At 39.6% G+C, this 21014-nt stretch overlaps 2 long non-coding RNA genes across 10 annotated transcripts in view; one reads left to right on the plus strand and one right to left on the minus strand.

Annotated features, from left to right (window-relative positions):
* Positions 1–24: 24 nt before the first annotated feature.
* LOC148161526 (uncharacterized) overlaps positions 25–21014 on the minus strand; it is a 133542-nt gene continuing 112552 nt past the window's right edge. For 4 of the 5 annotated variants that reach the window (XR_015767534.1, XR_015767533.1, XR_015767532.1 and 1 more), the window contains 3 exons: positions 13004–13111; positions 3446–3621; positions 2775–3205 (listed from right to left, as the gene is read on the minus strand). This is a non-coding gene — a long non-coding RNA (uncharacterized LOC148161526). Of the gene's footprint in view, positions 533–2774; positions 3206–3445; positions 3622–13003; positions 13112–21014 lie in introns of those variants that run through there. The other variant, XR_015767535.1, reaches the window with a different exon arrangement.
* The window catches only part of LOC148161527 (uncharacterized), a 146126-nt gene continuing 138046 nt past the window's right edge, over positions 12935–21014 (plus strand). For 4 of the 5 annotated variants that reach the window (XR_015767536.1, XR_015767540.1, XR_015767537.1 and 1 more), the window contains exon 1: positions 14586–15058. This is a non-coding gene — a long non-coding RNA (uncharacterized LOC148161527). Of the gene's footprint in view, positions 13122–14585; positions 15059–21014 lie in introns of those variants that run through there. The other variant, XR_015767538.1, reaches the window with a different exon arrangement.

A 21014-nucleotide genomic window follows, 5' to 3' on the forward strand; every position in this document is an offset into this window, starting at 1 on the left:
CCAATAGTTCATTTTTGCCTTTGTTTCCCTTGCCTTTGGAGATGTTTCTAGGAAGAAGTTGCTGCGGCCGAGGTTGAAGAGGTTGCTGCCTGTGTTCTCCTCTAGGATTTTGATGGATTCCTGTCTCATCTTTAAGTCTTTCATCCATTTTGAGTTTATTTTTGTGTATGGTGTAATGAAATGGTCCAGTTTCATTCTTCTGCATGTGGCCGTCCAATTTTCCTAACACCATTTGTTGAAGAGATGGTCTTTTTTCCTTTGGATATTCTTTCCTGTTAAATTATGTTCTGGTCTGGGCTTAGAATTGTTCCATTCATACCTTTAAAAACTGCACTTTAGACTTGTCTTTGGGGCCTATGGACAGGGATCCAGCATTCCACTGTTTCCCAAGGACTACGGGTCTGGATACACATGTGGTCTACTAGATGGCACTCTGGAGGGAGACACCATGCCTGGCCTCTGCTCCTAGATTCACAAGTGACTCCTTCTGTGATTCTGGAAGTCCTTTAAAGACGTGGCATGAGTCTTTCATCTGTAAAGTAAGAATAAATTCATCCATTTTCTTACCCAAAATTATAGTAAGACTTTGGGGGAAAAAAGTACAAATTACAATTTCTTACCTAATTTCTGATTCTTTGTAGAGGAAGTAAAGGTTCTCTGGGAAAATTAAGGTAGTGGTTTGCACAGTCTTTAAAATACTACAAATAATGGCCCCAGCAATCTCTTTTTAGTTACATTCAAAATGCTATAAGGGTTTATAATGGCCCCAAACTGGAAACAACCCAAATGTCCAGCAACAGGAAGTGGATAAACACACTGTGGGCCTATCTATACAATGGAATATTACTCAGCCATAAAAAGAATCAACTACTGTCAACGTCTAGTGCGTTGGGGTCCCTGGGTAAGGGTTGCGAAAGAACCAGGACACAGGGGATGCAGAGCAAAGGCAGCACTTGCAACTGCATGCTGTCGTTTATTTTCCACACAGCTATGTACTTGCAGCAATCAGATAAACATAACGACGTGTACTTTCACCCATAATGGGATTAAACTAACATCCTTGAAGAAAGATACACAAGATTTATCAAGAACAGAATGTATCCTGTTTATGTTCGCTGAATTAAAGAATTCTCTCAGCCACCCTCCCTCTGGAGACAGTATGTTCTTGTCTCAAGGAGGAACACCTCTAATCTAGGCAAGAGCCACTTCCTGCTGATCCAGGCATCCAGAACTTGCAACATGAGATAAGGGGAAGAGAACATTTTCTCTTCCTGGCCCAGGCCTGCCTGGCTGTCCTTAACCTCACTGCAGTTCTCAAATGACCCTGGCTCGCAAGGGGCCTACAAGCCTATACCATCTCAAACTACTGATACATAAAAAACAATATGGACAAATCTCAAAAGACATTAAGCTGAATAAAAAAGCCAGACTCAAAGAATACATACTATATAATTCCATTTATATGAAAGCCAAGTAACACTAATGGAGACAGAAATGAGATAGTGGTGGGGCACTTGGGTGACTCAGTCAGTTAAGCAACCGACTTGGCTTCAGCTCAGGTCGTGATCTCAGGTTCATGATCTTGAGCCCCGCATCAGGCTCTGTGCTGAGTGCAGAGTCTGCTTGAGGTTCCTTCTCCCTCTGCCCCTCCACCCATCCCCCCACCGACACCACTCACGCATGCACCAACACACTCTCCCTCCTCTAAAATAAATAAATAAATACATAAAATCTAAAAAAAGAAAGAAAGAAAAGAAATGAGGTAGTGGTTACAATAGTGGGTAGGATAACTGACCAGAAAAGAACCCAGGAAAATGAGGAGGGATGGTCTACGTCTTGTTTGGGGCGATGGCTACACAGGTTTATACAATTATCAGGACTCACCAAGGTGAGCACTTAAAATGTGTGCATTTTATTCTATGTTACTTATATGTCAATAAAATAATCTTGTCACAACAACTCCTACAGGAGTTGCAATTTGCTGAGGACTCTTCCCCAGACCATAAGAATTGATTTAGAGTGAATAACAGTATTTACCTCTGGGGAAAAGAAATGGGGACCAGGATTAGAGTTATTGGTCAAAACGGACTCTAGCTTTATCTGTAATATTTTTCATCAGTTTAGCACCTTGCTGTTTTCACTTAATATATCTAGGAGATCAATTCACATCCGTATATAGAGCTGCCTCATTGCTTTCAAAGGTTACACAGTTGTGTCAGCCAGGGTTCGCTCAGGGAAGCAAAACCATTTAGAGTTATGATATTAGGGATATATTATAGAAATTAGACTCTATATTGGGGGGTAGCTGGGGAAGCAGAGATCCAAAAGGGGGAGTTGACATTTCAGAGGAATCACCAACCAGTCAACCTAAGAAGCCAGGCACATCCTGCTGCCAAAACAGGACCAAAAAGGAAAATGGGGGGCAAGTCTATGGGCAGCTGTTCCTTCTGCAGGTCTGTGGCAAAGTACCAGTCAGGAAGACATGGAGCAAAGAAAAGGACATCGAGCAAAGCTGGACATGGAGTAAAAAAGAGCAAGGGCCTGCTAAAAACCACCAGCACCCCTGAGTCTGTCTGGCACTACATCTCACTTCTACGCCCCTAAGAGAGTCATGATGCTGATCACTTCCATCTTCCAAGGCTTCCACCAATTCCTCTTTTAGACAATTCTAACTCAGGTATCCTCCAGGAAAGGGCATTCTGGGAAATGTTCTAGCTTACCCAGTTAGCTCTTTACAAATAAACACAATACAGTATTTCTCTGTATGACTTTACCATAATTTAATCAGTCACCCTTTGATAAAAATTTGGGTGGTAACTGCTATTACAAATAATTCTTGAATATCCTGGTCAATCGCCGTGCACATATGTAGGAATGCATCTGTAGGATACATCCCCAGGCCAGGATCGGTGCAGGTTGATCCAAATGTCCATTCTTGGTCATATGGCCATGGAAGTGGGGCTCCAAACCTGGACCCAGCCTAGTGAGGTCCTTGCCATCTGAGTCAGAGAGTAGGTGTATGGTTTATGGCTCCACCAAAACTGCATTGTCCAGCTCAGAGAAAACAATCCCCAAAGGAAGGTGGACACTTCTTGTACACCAGATTTTCTCAGCCTTGGCACTATTGACATTTGGGGCTGGATAATTCTTTGTTTCCACACAGAAATATCTTCTGGAGGATGAAATCAATCCCCATTGAGAACCCCTGGAAAAACAAGTTCCAACCATAAAATGTTTCTGTTGTGAAAGATAACGCTTACCATGAAATGGAAAGGAAAATTTAGAAGCAGAGCAATATCACTCTGCATAATAAGAGAAGAGTGATGTGGTATTTAAGAGTGACGGCCTGGGTGTAAAGGGGACAAGGATATTGGACAGAGAAAAAAGTAACTGAAGGACAGAGTCTGAGAGAAAGAAGTTCCCAAGACAGGACAGTATGTACTACCAAGAAATGGAGGCGCTCCTGGGTGGCTCAGTCTATTGGGTGTCTGCCTTCGGCTCAGGTCACGATCCCAGGTCCTGAGATCGAGCCCCACGTCGGTCTCCATGCTCGGCAGGGAGTCTGCTTCTTACTCTCAGCCTCTCACCTTGCTTGTGCTCTCACTCTCAAGTCAATAAAACCTAAAAAAAAAAAAGAGAGAGAGAGAAATGGAGTGTGCCCAAGGAGGAGCTACTTGGAAAATGTTTACATTAAAAAAAAAAAAGTTTATGTTTTAATTTTCCCTTAGGCTCTGAGAACAATCATTGTAAATACTGTACTCATTTTTTCCCCTATTTGCAATCCTCTCTTTTACCCCCAGATCTTCACGAAAAGTTCTCTACACACAACTGCCTTATTTATATCAGTGGTACTCTGGGGAAAAGAAGAAAGAAGGTGGTATCCAGAGATGAAGAGAGAGGAGAGCAAATGCCTAGACATGATGCTGCCAGGCAGTAGGATTTAGATTCCACACAAATACCTCCAAGAAATCACAGAAATATTACAGAGGAGGCACACTGGACTCCCACGTTGCATGGAATGGGGTGTTAAGCCATTTTAAGTGGATGTTAAAGGAAAGGTTAGCCATAGGAGGTGAACTTGGAAACATGTTACATACATTTTCATCATATGCATAAACAGAGATCTGGAAAGGTGTATAGAGTAAGAGCATGGACTCGAGTCAGGCTGTGTTTGAATCTCAATTCTGCCATTTAGAACTATGTTTCTTTGTGCAAGTTATGAAAGCCTCTGAAACTCCATATCCTCCCCAGTCAATAAGGAAACAGTATCTACCTTGTAGGGTTGTTAGGAGGATGCAATGAGGTACAGCTGTAAAGTGTTTAGATAAGTGCTTAGAATATAGTAATTGCCCTACAAGGGCTTGTGACGTAAAAGAAACCCATATACATCAAATTGTTAAGAATTATTTCTAGGGATTAGGATCATGAGGGGATTCAAATTGTCCACATTTAATACTCATTTCTGAATTGTTAAAATTTTCTACAATGATGCTGTGTTACTTACTAAATTGGGGGAAAACGATAAAAAGATTTCCACTTAGGAAAAACGCAACCCATTATCTTCACAAGCATTATCTTCGTGGTAAGCATTAGGAACCCCTTCTTTTCTACCATAAACGGTCACATAATCAACTTACTAGAAAGTTTTCTGTTAAAATAGAATACCTGTGTTTTAAAGTTCAAATCTGGACATGTGTCCAGTTCAAGATCTATCATCAGAAGACAAATAAGACTAACGAACACATTTGTTTGGATTCTACTTCTGTTTCTGGAGTTTGTTACCTTCATAGGACTCATTAGTGTTTGCATGTAAGAGATAATATGCTTGAATCATACAAATCTTGCATTTCTTAAATAGGGACCCAGATTCATTCATTATTGGTAAATAATTAAAATTGCTATCAACTATAATATTCTTCCTTAAAATACATTACGGGGTTGACAAATAGAATTACAAATAGAGGACTCTGCCCTGTTAGTCCCATCTGGACACAATAACAAGACGTAAAATGTTCACGTTTGGAGATGTTTACAAATCACTATGTAGCTCCAAGTACCTCTTTGACCTTTTATACAGGTTAAGCTTGGTTTAAGCTAACAACAGATCCACAGATATTTGTTATACTTTTGCCTGTGTAAGGACTATAGTTAGAGCTTCCCAGAATTTAAAGACACACATGCTATTGTTCCTGGCTCCTGGGTGGCTTACACTCTCCTTGTGAGGACCACAAAGTTTCCTGGGCTAGTGGCAACAGAGGGGAGGGAAGAGGACTTGCATTAGGAGACTCTCAGATTTCCTTCTGTGCCCACGGCAAACGCCATCAGTCAGCCTTTTCTTTCCCCTTCTTTCTGTAACTCAGGCGAATCAATTACAGAAGCAAAAATAGCCCCACTAACCCAGGCAAGTGTGGGGCCCAGAAAACACTCTGGCAGCTTTGTTTTCTACGGTCTGGAGAATGAAGATCCCTGCAGCTTGTATGATGGGGACTATGGAACATCTAGAACAGAATTCGCAACCTTGGATTTATGACCAGTAGGAGACACGAGGAGTATTAAACAAATCGAGGATTAGATGCTACTGTCAACCAACACATTAGGAGCCCTCACCCAGCCATTTATTTCCATATTCTGGCAAAGACACTCCTCCCTCATTTTGGAAATTTCTGTTCTCCTCCCCACTCCAGCCATGTGGTTACAACGGGAGCCGGTATGCTCTTACATGATCCAGCCCTCCTTGTCACAGCTGATTGGTCCAAGGGTGAGAAGCCACCTGAAATGGCCAATTGCAGTTCTTCCCCAGTATTTTTTTGACATGGATCTGGGAAAAAGAGAGTCTGTCTCCCTGGTGGAAAAAAAGTTGTAAAATGGGAAACTGTTAAACAAGGTGTCAATAACCCTATAACTGCCAAGTAGAGAAAGCTGGTTGGCAGTGGGAGAAAATAAAGCCAGCACTAAGAGAAGTGGAAACCAAGAAAGAGGCCCTTCCTCTGATTTGGTCGGCCTACTCTTCTTCCAATTATGGCAACTCCCCCAAGATCTTTCCAATAAATCCTCCTTTTTCTTAAACTACTTGAATATGGATTTCAGACACCTGTCTAAAGTATAATGACTCAAATACATTTTTCCCAGCACACATATATTATGGAGCAATCCTTAAATATGGCTTGGGTACAACCAGCCTATTTTTTGACAGAACAGATTCAGCCTGATACTGATATTCTATGGGCTTGATGTTGTAATGGAGTTCTCTAATTAGCAGAGGTTTCATACCAAGTCGGTGTGATAGATTTTATCACTGGGCTATTAGATCACTTTGATGGAAAGACTCTGAACGTGATACTTCCTCTTCTTGTCTTTGATCAACATTGCCTTGTATGTATTAGGTGACAAGCGGCAAACTTCAGGAATCCTTTGGTGAATGTCATTTTCCCACTGTAAATTGTCCTGTATGTAAATGACTTTTGGTCAGATATCAGGGCATCACAGGACTGAAAGAAATCTTACTACTTTCATAGACCATTTGTTGGAAGCCATCTTAAGTCTGGTAAAAATCTCCCGTAATCAGGTATGTGTTATGCAATCAATGCAACCTCTTTAGAACACTTCTATATTACTACCATCAATCCAAAAAGCAATAACACCATTTTCAGTGATATCCAATACTATTACAAAATACTAGTCAATACTATTACTATACTCTCATCGCTAGTTCGGGAACTCTCAAGTCTCCTCTTTCTCAGTCCTTTAGGATAGAGATCAATATGCTTTCTTATAAAAAGGAACAATAACAGTATTAAAACAAAACAGTAGCGTAAATAATAAACCATGCAATCTCATTTTCTTTGTGAAATAAGTTATTACAGTATTGCTGATTGCGTGCAGAGGCAAAATGCTACCAGTGGCAACTGCAGTAAATTCACTGGGGTTCATTGGCATACTTTCAAGAATTTAGAATGACTCATGGAATGAGTGTTAATGGAATGAAAACCTCCATTCCATCTACTCAGCGCATGGCAAGCCAATCTAATTGTTTTTCCCTAAAGCAACCAATGCAACAGTCAGGTATTTATGCAGCCCATTATTTCCTTTTATCCTGGAAGAAGCAGGAGCCTTGAGAGACAAGATCTAGGGAAGTCCTGAGATTTTTCTTTGACTTTTATGAGATTTCCTAAATCCGCACAACATGTTTGAAAGCCAGGATCGAACCATCAACATAGGTAATCACAGTGTTTAAGGGAGAAACTGTATGTTAGTAAATGAATATTTATTGGGTAACTACCACGGATTAAGTTCTGTGCTAGACACTCTTAACCTTATAACCTAGTTATATAAACTATATGTAGTTGTATACAACTATGAAACAACTATGAAAGGCGGTATGAGAACGTAATTAAAACTAATCTGTGTAGTGTTCATCCAACCCCATGCTACTCAAAGTGTATCAGCACTACCAACAACATCAGCACTACCTGCCTGGGAGCTTATTAGAAATACACAATCTCAAGCCCTATCCCAGACCTTCAAAATCAGAGCTGCATTTGGATAATATCCCCATTTGTACGTTCAAGTTTGAGAAGAACTGATTTCACCAACTCCCTTGCCTTATAATTGAGGAAAATAAGGCTCAGGGAGGTGAAGTGATGTGTCGTCACCAAACAGCTAGTTACGGACCCAGCTGGGATTCCCAGGTCTCCTCACTAGCAGGCCGATGGACTCAGGGTACTGCAGGATTTCAGACAAGAGGAAGTTAAGTGTGTTTCACTCCCTCAAATGACTATTGATTGTTCCCACCATCTCCATTCAAAGCACACACCGAGGGCCTGAGTGAACCCAATCACTCAGCCTCCTCCCGAAACCCCTTGCAGGCCAGGCTCACAGCAGCCTCCTTCACTTCAGTCCTCCCTGGAGGGACCTCCCCCTGCACAGGTCCCAGTTCTAACCCTTTCCCGGAGGCCCAGCTAAACAACTAGCCGCTTCATGAAGCCTTTCTCAATGACCCCAAACCCCTTTAGCCTCTCCCTTCCTAATTTAGATTTGCTCCTACGTTCTGCAGAGTACATCTTAGTTCCCTATTACAGCCCAACATTACAGCATTTTCTAACTTTCTGCACTATACCTATTGGCAAATGCTTTCATAATGATAATATAGATGCAATCTTTTTCTCTATTGCCCTTTTCATAAATTGGATCCGTGTCTCCTTTCCTAACTAGTTTGCTTTTATCTTATTGTATTAGACTATCATAATACCAGGCACAAAAATAATTCTAAACTCTTAATGGTAGAAGGGACCAAGCTCTTTCCCAATGCAGGGACCCCCGCTAAAACATCCCTGAGACACAGTCATTGAGTTTTACTTGCATCCTTTCTGTGTTGGAATTTTCTACATTTTTAAGGCAGCATTTTTTTTTTATTCTGAGTAACTTCAGCTGTTAGAATATTTGGGGCTGAAATCTACTTGCCTCTGACTTGTAGCGTGTGTCCTCAGTTCTGCCCTTTCAGGTACTTTAGAACAGGTCAGATAATATCTTCCACAGGAGAGTGCTGCAAGTATACCAACTAACTGGCAAGAAGTGATTTGGCAGCACAAGGCAGGCCTAGCAGTTAGAAGCAATAAAGATTCTTTCATTTCAAGCCTGTATCCTGCATTTCCTGCTTCCATACTTCTTAATGAATTCATGCTACTAATAAGTTTGTGTTGAATACCTAATATGTGCTAGTCTCTATGCAGGATGTGCCTTTCTGGGGGTTACTGAAACAGAGGAAGATCAGGAGATCACACACATCCTTGACACAATGCAGAATAGAAAACAAGTTTCCCAGTGGAAGCCTGGGGGCCACTGGATCCCACTCTGCATTTCATCCAGGTCTTCCTCAATGTCAAAGTATAAACCCCTCTAGTCATTGCTTCTCTCCCATCCTCCTCTCCTGATCTGGTTCTGTATTTCTCCCTGGGCAAGTGATTTTTCTCACGGCTGCTCTCCTAGATAATCCTTTCCACGATGCATTCTAGAATTCCAACTCCAAAGTAAATAAACACCCCTAAACCTTCAGTCTTTTCCCAGAACTCTCTCTCTACCTGCCTGCTAAAATTGCCACTGGGCGCCTGGGTGGCTCAGTTGGTTGAGTGACTGCCTTCGGCTCAGGTCATGATCCTGGAGTCCCTGGATCAAGTCCCGCATCGGGCTCCCTGCTCGGCGGAGAGTCTGCTTCTCCCTCTGACCCTTCCCCCTCTCATGTGCTCTCTCTCTCTCTCTCATTCTGTCTCAAATAAATAAATAAAAAAAAAACTTAAAATTGCCACTGAGGATGCTGCCTCCTCTATTAAAGTGAAGGCTGCTCATTTTCCCACACCACACAGTCAGGGAAGGAGGGCTTGGCATCTTGGAGCCTCCTAATGGCCTTCCAGATTTTTGTGCATTCATTCTCTCATTCACTCAGTAAATAGTGAGTGTCCCCTATGTTTCAGAGACACACCGGGGCCCTTTACCTAGTGTACAAACACCTCTTTTACGGTTACTAGAATATGTATTCTAGTTACAAGAGTCCCTAGAGAGTCATGTGACAAGTTCCTTTCTGCTATAGAGACAATTTGTTGTTGCTGGACAACTACAACATTAAAGCAAAAATCGCTGAGTTGAGGGCACATTTTCAGTCGGGTTTCTGAGCTCCATGTGCCTTTCTAGGGGAGTGAGACTACCACTACTGATGATGATTACTACTTCCTCATCATATTACAATTTGGGAGGGGCGTGGATTCTACTTTCACATATTCAAGAGAGTGAAAGAGAAACAAAGGAAATTAGTAATGCGAAAGGTTTAGAGAGGTTTTGTTTTTTTTTTAAAGCTTTTATTTGACAGAGAGATAGAGAGAGCAGGAACACAAGCAGGGGGGGTAGGAGAGGGAGAAGCAGGCTTCCCGGCCACCAGGGAGCCCGATGCAGGAACCTGAGCTAAAGGCAGACACTTAACGACTGAGCCACCCAGGTGCCCCGGTGTATAGAGTTCTATCATGCTTTATAATGAGATACCTGAGGGCAAATACTACTGGAAGATCCATACCTTTCTGCTTCCTCCTTAATGATGCAAGTTCCAATGAAGCTGGTGTTTGCAATCTTCCCTCAACACTTTGAACTATAAGGAACCTGAGGACTAAGGGACAGGGTGGAAATATGGGCCATTATTTTGGTGGCTTTTTGTGGATTTCACAAAGCTGCAAGGGCCAAGTGGCTCTAGAGAAGTCCCCTGGTTGACACCCAGGCCATGTCAGTCACTCTCTCTCACCAAGGCTTCACCACCTCAAGGAGTTTACCAGCTGAACTTCATTAACCAGTCGGCCCTGAAGAGTCTTCAGTCAGCTACAGGATATGTTTTTTGCATTCTGTTTTATGTTGTCTTTTCATCCCCAAGTAAAGCTGTCTGCAAACAGAGACCAATTCTACCTTTTTATCTATTAAAAAAGGCATAAAATCTATACATGTTGAATTGAGACCTCTCGTACTGTTCTCATCAGAATATACAGTTTTAAGAGCGGTGTGCAAAGTCTATTAGCGGAGCACTCCAGGTCATGGAAGCCCCTTCCGACTCACCTGGGGCTACCTGTAAGCAAGTAATTAATAAGCTTTTTTTAAATGACAATATACTAAAAAGTATAGCATCTAATAGCTTTTTGTCGCATAGACAAATATATAGTTCTAAAACAGAAGTACAAAATGGATGGGTTCTGATATTTTACCTAGGTTGAAAGCTGGCTTTTAAATAGCTGTAGCATATTGGTTGGCATCATGGAGGTGAATCTGAATTTCCAAGCAGGAATGCTTCACATTTCTGAATATCTGAATAAATGAGTTGTTCAAAGGTATTCACCACACACATACACACATACACACTTTGATCACTGGCAACTTTTCCCTGGATTAGTCAGGCTTGAGTCAAGTATGTTCACCCACTCTGCCTTTCACCAGTGCCATCTCTTCATATACCCGTAACTATCTGGCACAGGGTGAAATCATGATTTAGCAAAGGGGCAAGTAGGAGGCTAAATGGAGTGCTATCTCCCGTAATTGCTATTTAAGCGAGACAATAAAAAGGATGAAACAAATTAAATTAGCTAAGAAGCAAGAGCATCCCAATGAACTGGCCAAGATAATCAACTTGGAAAATTAGCTATTAAACCTCCACACATGCTCATTTTCATAATATTTTGTGTGTGCTTGTGAAACGCAACCCCCCATTGAAATTGCTGGGATGAAGGTGCTCTTCATTTCTCTGAGATAAGTCATTTGCAATTGGTCTTAATGAAGTTGGTAGTGAGATCTGTTGTTAATGCCCTAGTTCATCATTTTCCATTTCAGTGCTAGAGTGTTTTGATTGGGGTAGGGGAAGTACATAAAAGAGGAGAGCAGTTGACTCAAACTAGTTACTTCTCTGAATTTTTCTACCTGACTCTATTCTCATTTTCAAATATGTGTACTAGAGTATGAGTTTGGGGTTGTATTATTATTACCTTCGTGTTATCATCGTCGTCGTCATCATCATCATCATTTAAATACCTGATCTTTACTGATTTTCAGACTACCTTTATTTTTATGAGATTTAATAATTCCTATTTTTAAAATATTTTCTATCTCATCATCCTTGTCTCTCCATGTTAGCCACTCTTATATATAGGTCTTCATACTTACAAAGAGTTAATTCTTTATTACTCATGGCAGTCATCAAAAAACCACAAGCAGTAATATAATCTATAGACAATAAATATCTATGCTTCATTTTACGCAATTATTCTAATTTTATAGTCCATGGAGCTGTTATTAGAATACAAAATTTGGGTAGCCAAATGAGTTTATTTAATATACTTCTTTCTTTCTCTTCTCTGTAGTTTCAAGTTTTTATTTAAATTCCAGTTAATAACATAAGCGTAATATTAGTTTCAGGAGTAGAATTTAGTGATTCATCACTTACACAGAACACCCAGAGCTTATCACAGCAAGTGTCCTCCTTAACCCAACACCCATTTAGCCCATCCCCCAACCCACCTCCCCTCCCGCAATCCTCAGTTTGTTCTCTATGGTTAAGAGTCTTATCTGTTCTATAGTTTGCCTCTTTCCCCCATGTTCATCTGTTTCCTTTCTTAAATTCCACATATGAATGAAATCATATAGTATTTGTCTTTCTCTGACTATTTCACTTAGCATAATACTCTCTAGCTCCATCCATGTTGTTACAAATGGCAAGATCTCATTCTTTTTTATGGCTGAGTAATAGTCCATTTATAGACATATTGTACTATATATATTTGTGTATATGTATATGTATATATATACACACATATGTGGAATAATACTCCATGTTATATATGTATCTATAAAATCCACATGTCTTCTTTATCTCTTTATCCATTCATCATTCGGTGGACATTTGGGCTCTTTCCATAATTTGGCTATTGTTGATAATGCTGCTATAAACATCAGGGTTGCACTCCCTTTCTACTCATTGCTTTGCTAGATCATAATGGCTACTCAAGACAAAACAGGTATTGAAGCATGTAATTGAAACTGAAAATTTTTTAATAGAAAGAGGAGTAATGAATTTGGATGATTCACAATCAAAAATTATGAGAGCTGCTGTCCTGAAGATTATTCAGATAAGAATGCTTTAATTGAAGATTATGACAGTTAATTTCATTTGTCAACTTGACCGGACTAAGGGATGCCCAGATAGCTGGTAAAACATTGTTTCTGGGTGTGTCTGTGAGGATGTTTCTGGAAGATATTAGCATTTGAATCATTTGAGTGAGTAAAGATTGCCCTCACCATTGCAGGTGGGCATCATCTAATCTTCCAATCTTGAGAGGCTGAATAGAACAAAAAGACAGAGAGGAAGGGTGAATTTGCTCTCTGCCCTCCAATATCAGTTTTCTTGGTTCTCAGGCCTTTGAATGTGGACCAAGACTTACACCATCACCCCCAGTTCTCAGGCCTTCAGACTCACACTGGGACTTACCACTGTCGGCATCCCTGGTTCTCAGGCCTTCCGGTTCGGATTAGAACTACACCATCAGCTTTCCTGTTCTCCAGCTTGCAGATGGCAGATCATGGGACTTCTCAGCCTCTGTAATAATGTGAGCCAGTCTCTCATAATAAATCTCTTTCTACATAGTATCAAGATAGATAGGTAGGTAGCTAGGTAGGTAGGTAGATACAGATATCCTATTGGTTCAACCCTGATTATTTATAGAGATTAAAAACACATCCTTTCCTAATGGAGTATTAGTTTTGCCTACCCATCTTCCTCTTGGTTTATCTTCATGGAGCTATTTTTTCCCCCACCAAATATTTGACTCCACTCCCAAAGAAAATAGTTTCTATAGCCTTTTCCTTGTATATGTGAATAAGCTACATTCTGAACTTGGAGCAAGATTGAGTCATCTCAGAACTGTCAGACCAGAATTTCAGAGATCTCATATGTATCATGGAGCAGCTTAACAGTAGGGGTTTTATGGGCCTTGGGTTGTAGAAAAGTACAAACTTATGCCTGGTACTGAGAAAGCCAATTTTCAAACGAAGTAGTGCTCTGCATATTCAGTCTTATTTATTCTTTATCATTTGAGAAGAAAAAAAAAAAGGAAGACCAAATGAAGAGGGAAACTCTACATCAAAATGAGAAGATGATACTTCAGGCCAAGTGTCTGGCATTAGTATTAATTTCAGCTAAATAGATAATGCCTAATGGCTTGCAATTAGATTAAAATACATTTTCACTAGAAAGACAAAGAGGTCTTCTTACCTTTTGAAGTAGAGATCAATAGGGACTTTTGGTAGATACACAATTGCGAATTAATATTAACTTCGGTACACATTTTGAATTTCTTCATCAGAGATAGAATGATACATGTCCCTGGCTTACAAGTGTATTAAAACAATTAAAATGACAAGTACATTCACTCAACTGTCACGCCACCAGATGCATTTCTGCTTCATTAGGAGTCAGCACAGTAGATGTTCAGTAAGACAAACATCTATTAGTAAATTAGAGTTATTGGTATATTATTCTAGATACATTCAAGTTGTTTTGTTGCCTTTGTTAAGTTTCCCCAAATATTTACTGAGTGCCTGCTATTTCCCAGGGTATGGTATTTATTCTGGGGATACAGTATAAGGATGAGTTAGACAGAGCCCCTGCCCCCAAAGAGCTCACAGGCGTGAAGTGTGATGACAGACAAGGAAATGACAAGCTGGGAAATGGAGTGTGTATGTTGTAAAAGATAAAGTAGAATATTTGTACTTTCAAACAACTTAATCCATTTTGTTCCTCTGAGTTGTAGCTCATTCTTCATTATTTGTTAAATCTTACAGTTGCCTTACAGTAAAAGGAAAAATGATGAACGATAAACATCTATAGAATCCCAACTATATTCCAGGTATTTTACATTTAAAAATAACGCAACCTTGTCTCAGGATCACAGGCCTTAAGAGCCGAAAGAAAACTTGTATTTTAAAAAAGACTTAACATTAAAAACTAGCATGACAGAAGAAGAAAAGGTAAAGACAAGTTTGAGAAACCTTAATCTAGGTCACATGTTAAATATATGGGCTTTCATGGTCTCTTCTGGGTACCTCGGATGGATAAAAGATGGCTGCGAATTCTTTGCCACTCTGTCCATTAAGACGCAGACCCATTCTCCTTGAATCTGGGTGGTCTCTGTCACAATGTTGACCAATAGAATACAGCAGAAATCATGCTATGCTACTCTTCCAGGCCTAGACCATAAGAAACTGGCAGCTTCCACTTCCTCTCTCTAAGAACACTCAACTCTTGCAATACAGCCACTGTCCTGTGAGGAAGCCTAAGCAACCCTATGTGGAGAGGAACCAAGGATCCTGACCAATAGCCCCAGTCAAGCTCCCAGCTGACAGCCAATACCAAATTGCCAGCCATGTAAGTGACCACGTTGGAAGGGAATCCCCCAGCACCAATCTAGCTACCTCTGCTGACACCATCTGGAGCAAATGCAAGCTGCCCAGAGGAGCCCCTCCTGAATTCTTAACCCACAAAATTGTGAGTAAAATACAGCTGTCTTTTGGGGCAGGTGGTGGGGACGGGGGTGTCAACTGTTTACATAGTAATAGATCATGAGAATAGAACCTGATCATGATTAATATCATCACCTCCATGTAAAGTGGTTAAAAGTCAGGTTCTGAAGTCAAACTGCCTGAGATCTAGCTGTGTGACCTCAAGACAATTTAATCTCTGTGTCTCAGATCCTTCTTCTATAATATTCGGTTAATTATAACCTAAGTCTTAGGACTTTTTGAAAGAATTAAATGAAACAATTCACATAAAGCACTTAGAAACTGCCTAATGCATAACAGTATTGAAAATTCACTATTATTATTGTGAGAAAATGCTGAATTAGAAACTACTGACTTTTAAATGGACTTTGAGAACACATCTGTCACAGCTTGGAAGCTTGTCTGTCTGTATATTAGAATCTTCAGCTTTACTCTGCTCAGCCTCCCATATAAAATCATGAGCATTTCAATGACCGTCTCCCTCCGGGTTAATGTGGTGTTATCCCAAGCTCTTATATTTCATGTACTGTGAAAATATTGTTTCAAGAAATGGTCTGCTCATCAAAACCGTGTATCTCAATTGTGTTAAGTATATAATGACTTGCCATGTTAGCAAGATAAATCCAGGGTTAATTTAATGTAGGTATCTGAGATTTATTTTATTTTTTCTGGCTCTGTGAATTGAAACATTTCTTCCAGTTAATTTTTTTTCTGTGTTTAGTTAGAAGCGTTATTCCAACAAGCAGATTGACAGATCAAATACCAGTTTCCAAAATTCTGAATTGTTTAAATTGAGCAAGAGTTCCATCCTCATGAGCATTCTGAAAATTATTTATATTGCTCTTAAATGTTACTGAATTCTGCTGCTATGAACCAGATAACCTAGGGTTTGTCTTAGGGTTCAAAATTAATTTTGAACAATTCTGCTAGCCATAACCTATGAGATTACTTGTGGGGAGAAAAATCAAAGAAAGCTAACAACAACAACAAGAACAAAAACACACAGTCAAACAAAACACACAAAATACCACACATGCGATTTTTTTTTACAAACACAAGTTTGCAAATTGAGGTCTGATTAATAAATTAGTCTCATTAAATTACGGTTGTTAATCTAAAAACAACCTCCCTGTGACACATGAGTATATGTAGGAACATATTCTAAGTTGATTGTTGTCAGGAACTCAGACTAGTATCACATGTCAATTTGTATTACTTTCCTTACAGATCATGAATGGCTTTACTTGAAATATCTTAATTTGTGCATCAGGTTCTCTAAATGGGAAAATTCCCTGAATATTTGTGCAAAATGAAGGCAAAGAACACTATAAATTGAAAGGCAATAAAAGGAGTTTATTTCCAAGCCACAGCTTGGAATCATCTCTGTTTTGAATGTTGCTGGCAAAGAATGCATTCTTGATTAGGCTTTGTTGATAGGCAAAATGTAGAGCACATTTCCAGTTCCCTAAGTCTCTGAGACTCTAGAAATCCAATTCTGAGCTACATAAAATAGCTCAGCACAATTCTCCCCTCCCCCTGCCCAAAAAAGCAGTACTTAACAAGGATAGAGCTGACAGCACGTAAGAGAACTAATGATTTCTAGAGTGATCCGGATATATATACAAACTTTTTAAAAAAATTGATGTTTAAAAAAACATCATGGAGGAGAGAAAGATGAAATTGTCTTTGTTTTTCTTTTTTTTTATTTAAATTTTACTTGGTTAACATACAATGCAATATTGGTTTCAGGAGTAGAAGTCAGTGATTCATCACTTATATACAACACCTGGTACTCATCATGACAAGTGCCCTCCCCTTAGTACCCATCACCCATCTAGCCCATCCCCACCCACCCACCTCCCTCCATCAACCCTCAGTTTATTCTCTATTGTTAAGAATCTCTTATGACTGGGCGCCTGGGTGGCTCAGATGGTTAAGCATCTGCCTTCGGCTCAGGTCATGATCCCAGGGTCCTGGGATCGAGTCCCGCATCGGGCCTCCTGCTCCTTGGGAGCCTGCTTCTCTCTCTCTCTCTCCCTCTCTCTCTCATGAATAAATAAAGAAAATCTTTAAAAAAAAAAAAAAGAATCTCTTATGACTTGCCTCCTTCTCTTTTTCTTCCCCCCCTCCCATATGTCCATTTGTTTTCTTTCTTAAAGTCCACATATGAGTGAAATCATATGGTATTTGTCTTTCTCTGACTGATTTCACTGAGCGTAATACACTCTAGCTCCATCCACGTGGTTGCAAATGGCAAAAGGTCTTAGTAAGAAGTCCACCTCTGCCAATGACAAAGGAGAAAGAGGAAAAATGTGCAAGGACCGAGAGGCCAATGTTTGGAGAGGGGAGCTAGGAAGTATTCATGATCGAATTATATCACGTGCTATCAGAATTGCTTCTAGAGCAGCGGTGCCAGAAGTTGCTACCCCTAAAATCTGCAGATATCTTATAAAAGTAAGAACGAGAATAACTGGAATTAGTTCCCGGTTCCATCACTGGCCAATTGTATGATCGTCGAAATATCATTAAATATTCTTCGTTTCCCCAGCTATATATTAACAGCAATTACCACATGCCCGCTACTTGTCCTACTGAAATCCCACGAACTAAAATTCCTTGAAAGTCGTATGTCACTTAAATGATACAGCTTCACGGTTATCATTTTTGTCATCCCCATTCCCAAAGCCCATCCTAGGAGTGAACCTTCACAGGCACTGAGGCCTCGCCCTTTCTTCCAGTGCTGATTCCTCGGCGTCTTGTTAGTTCTGCTTCTTCCATTGAGGGCAGGCTCAGAACCTCCCACAGAACCACAGAGAATGTCACCAGTTTCCTTGTTGTTATTGTTGTCATTGACCCTGACCGACAGGTCCCATTCTCGGCAGCCCCCTCCTCTAGGGCTCCACCTCTCACAGGGCTACAACATGTCTGTCATCAGATTACCTCCAGATACACGGTCCCCCCACAAGCATTAAGTCTAATGAAAACACTACCAAAAGGTATTAAAAGGTGAGCCTGCATGTTTTACATTTCCCCTAGAGCCTTACTCTTGGTGATTTACATAACGGCTTCAGAATATTCAAAATCCATTTATAAATGTCACCATTTGCAGAGATTATTTGTATATTGCTCTTAATTAACTTCAACTTCAAAATCTAGTTGGCTAGGATCAGGGGGTTTTGTGCATCCTCTCTCCTGTCTCACTCGGCACTGGTTTAGTTATGTTCCCAGCTTGCTCTCACCTAGATCAAAAGAGGGAGACAGGACCTGAGAAGGACTATCATCATAAATAAAATCCGTTTGCTCGTTCTGTGGTTCCCCATTCCGTGTGCGTTTTCAGTTTGTATTGTAGATATACTGAATGCGCAACATGTCTAGTCTACGTATGATAATGCATCCAGGGTCCTGCAAACACTTAAATATTAAAACAACTGTGTTATTTAAAAACTGAACCTAGTTTCTAGCGCAACATTTTGTCTCAAGAGAATGTAGAACAAATAACTCACAGTATGTTTTTAATGGTCTACACTCTTTCAGAAACCATAGCAAGAGAAAAAGGTCATCCTAACCATTTACTCATAAAATAAGAGTCACACTAATTTTAAGATTGACGAAAATCACGAGATAGTATCATCTACAATCAGAATAAGCAAAGAGAAATTCAAGAGATGACAGATTCATGGAAAAACAAAACTAGCTACAGAAAACCTCGTGCATATCATTTGATTTTTTGATGCTCACTTGAAAAATTTTCAAATAGCGCTACAAGTATACAGCAAAAACAAGCTAAAGTGCATCTTTCTTCTTCACAACCCTTCAACCAAGTCCCACTCCCCTGTCATGGTGGCCCTACTCAGAACTTAGTATGCAGATGTTTTCAAAACAGTTTAATGCCATACATACACTACTATGTATATACGATGTTCATAAAATATAATCATACAAATAATATATATACGGATGTACACATTCATGCATTTACTTAATGATTTTCCTTTTGATGATCATAAAGGTTGTTGAATATCTTAACAAATACACCTTTGGGCATATTCAAAGGATACACTTTAATTTTGGTATTTACAGCCAAATTTGCCTTCCAAATAATGACTAAGGCAATTAAACTCTTACTAACTGTATGGAAGTGAACATTTTCCTCCATTTATCCACAGTGGACACTGTGTCACCATTCCTGTTTTCCAGTACAATTAGGAAGTTATTCTTTATTCTATAATTTCAGTGGAAACTTGGAAAAGAGCAGAGATAAAGTATATGCTCAGTCTTCTATCTTTTACTACAGGTACCACTTAAGTGAAGTATCTAAAACCAGGAACAAAATATATAAATCTTTTCTCTGAGCAAAATTTGGTTAAACACACACATGGTTATCTCTAAAATATCCCAAAGGGGTTGGAGTGACAATCTGGAATTCTTATAATATACAAAAGGGCCATTAGGTGGCAAATACCAGAAAGCCACAGTTGCTTCTGAAATTTTATGTAGTTCAAACCACAAGCTCTAGAGAAATAGAGAAGATTTTAAGATTGGAGATACTTTGGTATTTAAGAGCACCACTCTCCCCCCTCCAAAAATAACCTGCCATAAGAGGTTGTGGAGATAAAATATAGAATAATGACATTTATTTTGAGGTCTGGTTACAAGTAAAAATCCAAACAACTTTATTACTGTAACAATTCAACACAATCATGCCTTATGGCACTAACCATGAACAATTTGTCCAGCTTTTGTCTGAGTGGAGACAACATAGTAAGAAAGACACAAAACCAACTTCTACAGGAGCTATTTATAAAGCAAAAAGAATTAAAACGTGTCCATTTGCACATTGTGCTCAGTAGAACAGAATGGTGAGACTGAAAATATACCAACTATACTGTTTAAACATGAATACATTATAAAAGAGCATGTTATAAATAGGTGAGAATTATGGAACAAATGGTTTTGGGTGATTAAATCAAAATTCCATTAAAATAGGGATTTTCACTTTATGCCATTTAAGAAAATAAACTCCAGATAGATTAGAGAGATAAGGATAGAAAAGATAATACTTTGAAAAATTAGCAGATAGAGAATAGAATGATTGTCAGATCGACGGAGAACGTCAACTTTCCTATCCTTGAAATGTAGAGGTCACAAAGGTAAAGCTGACATTCAAATAAGAAAAACTGTCCATAAGTGATAGTAGCATTGCTATTTTTAAGAAGAACATCAAGGCCAAGGCTATAAACAACAACTCACAGAAAGAGTAAATACACACAAAGGAGCAAAGGTCATTCCTGCTGGTATTCATAACAAACATGAGGCACAGTGGCATATGTTTTAAAATGTGGCTAAAACTGTTGTATAACCCTTTTGGAAAGCAACGTGACCCTACCAATAAAGAGCCAGTAAATTGTACATACATTTTAATTAATAATAAGTATTCTAGAAATTTATCCTAGGAAATAAAATAAAACCACTATTTACTGTGCTCGGTACCTTACATACATTATCTTATTTAATTCAACAAGAGAATAAACCTCATAAGCACAGATATATTCTTTGTAGTGCTTCCTGCAAAAGGACAAACATTCTAAATGCCAACCACAAGAGAAAACATTAAAAGTATGGTCCACTGGCACAGAATGCACCCATTTAAGACAACAACAACAAAAACCATTTTGAAGCCTAAATAGATGTGCACAGTGATACCATAAAAATTATTTATTTGAGGGAGTTCCAGCTTTCTCCCCTCTCTGTCTCATAACTTGTACACATTCTCATATCTGTGTACCTTGTACAAATGTTTCCTTGGACAAATTCACCCTAGAATCAGAGTTAAGGTCATGGCGGGGGGGGGGGGGGCGGTGGTACAGGAAGAGACTCATCCTCCCAGAACACACATTTTGCTGTGGGAGAGAGCGGTCACTGTTGGAGGGTTCCAGCTGGAA

Source organism: Eumetopias jubatus, unplaced genomic scaffold, assembly GCF_037043125.1.
Source record: "Eumetopias jubatus isolate StellerSeaLion01/CBP00866 unplaced genomic scaffold, mEumJub1_p1.0 scaffold_176, whole genome shotgun sequence".
NCBI classification, from domain to species: Eukaryota; Metazoa; Chordata; class Mammalia; order Carnivora; family Otariidae; genus Eumetopias; species Eumetopias jubatus.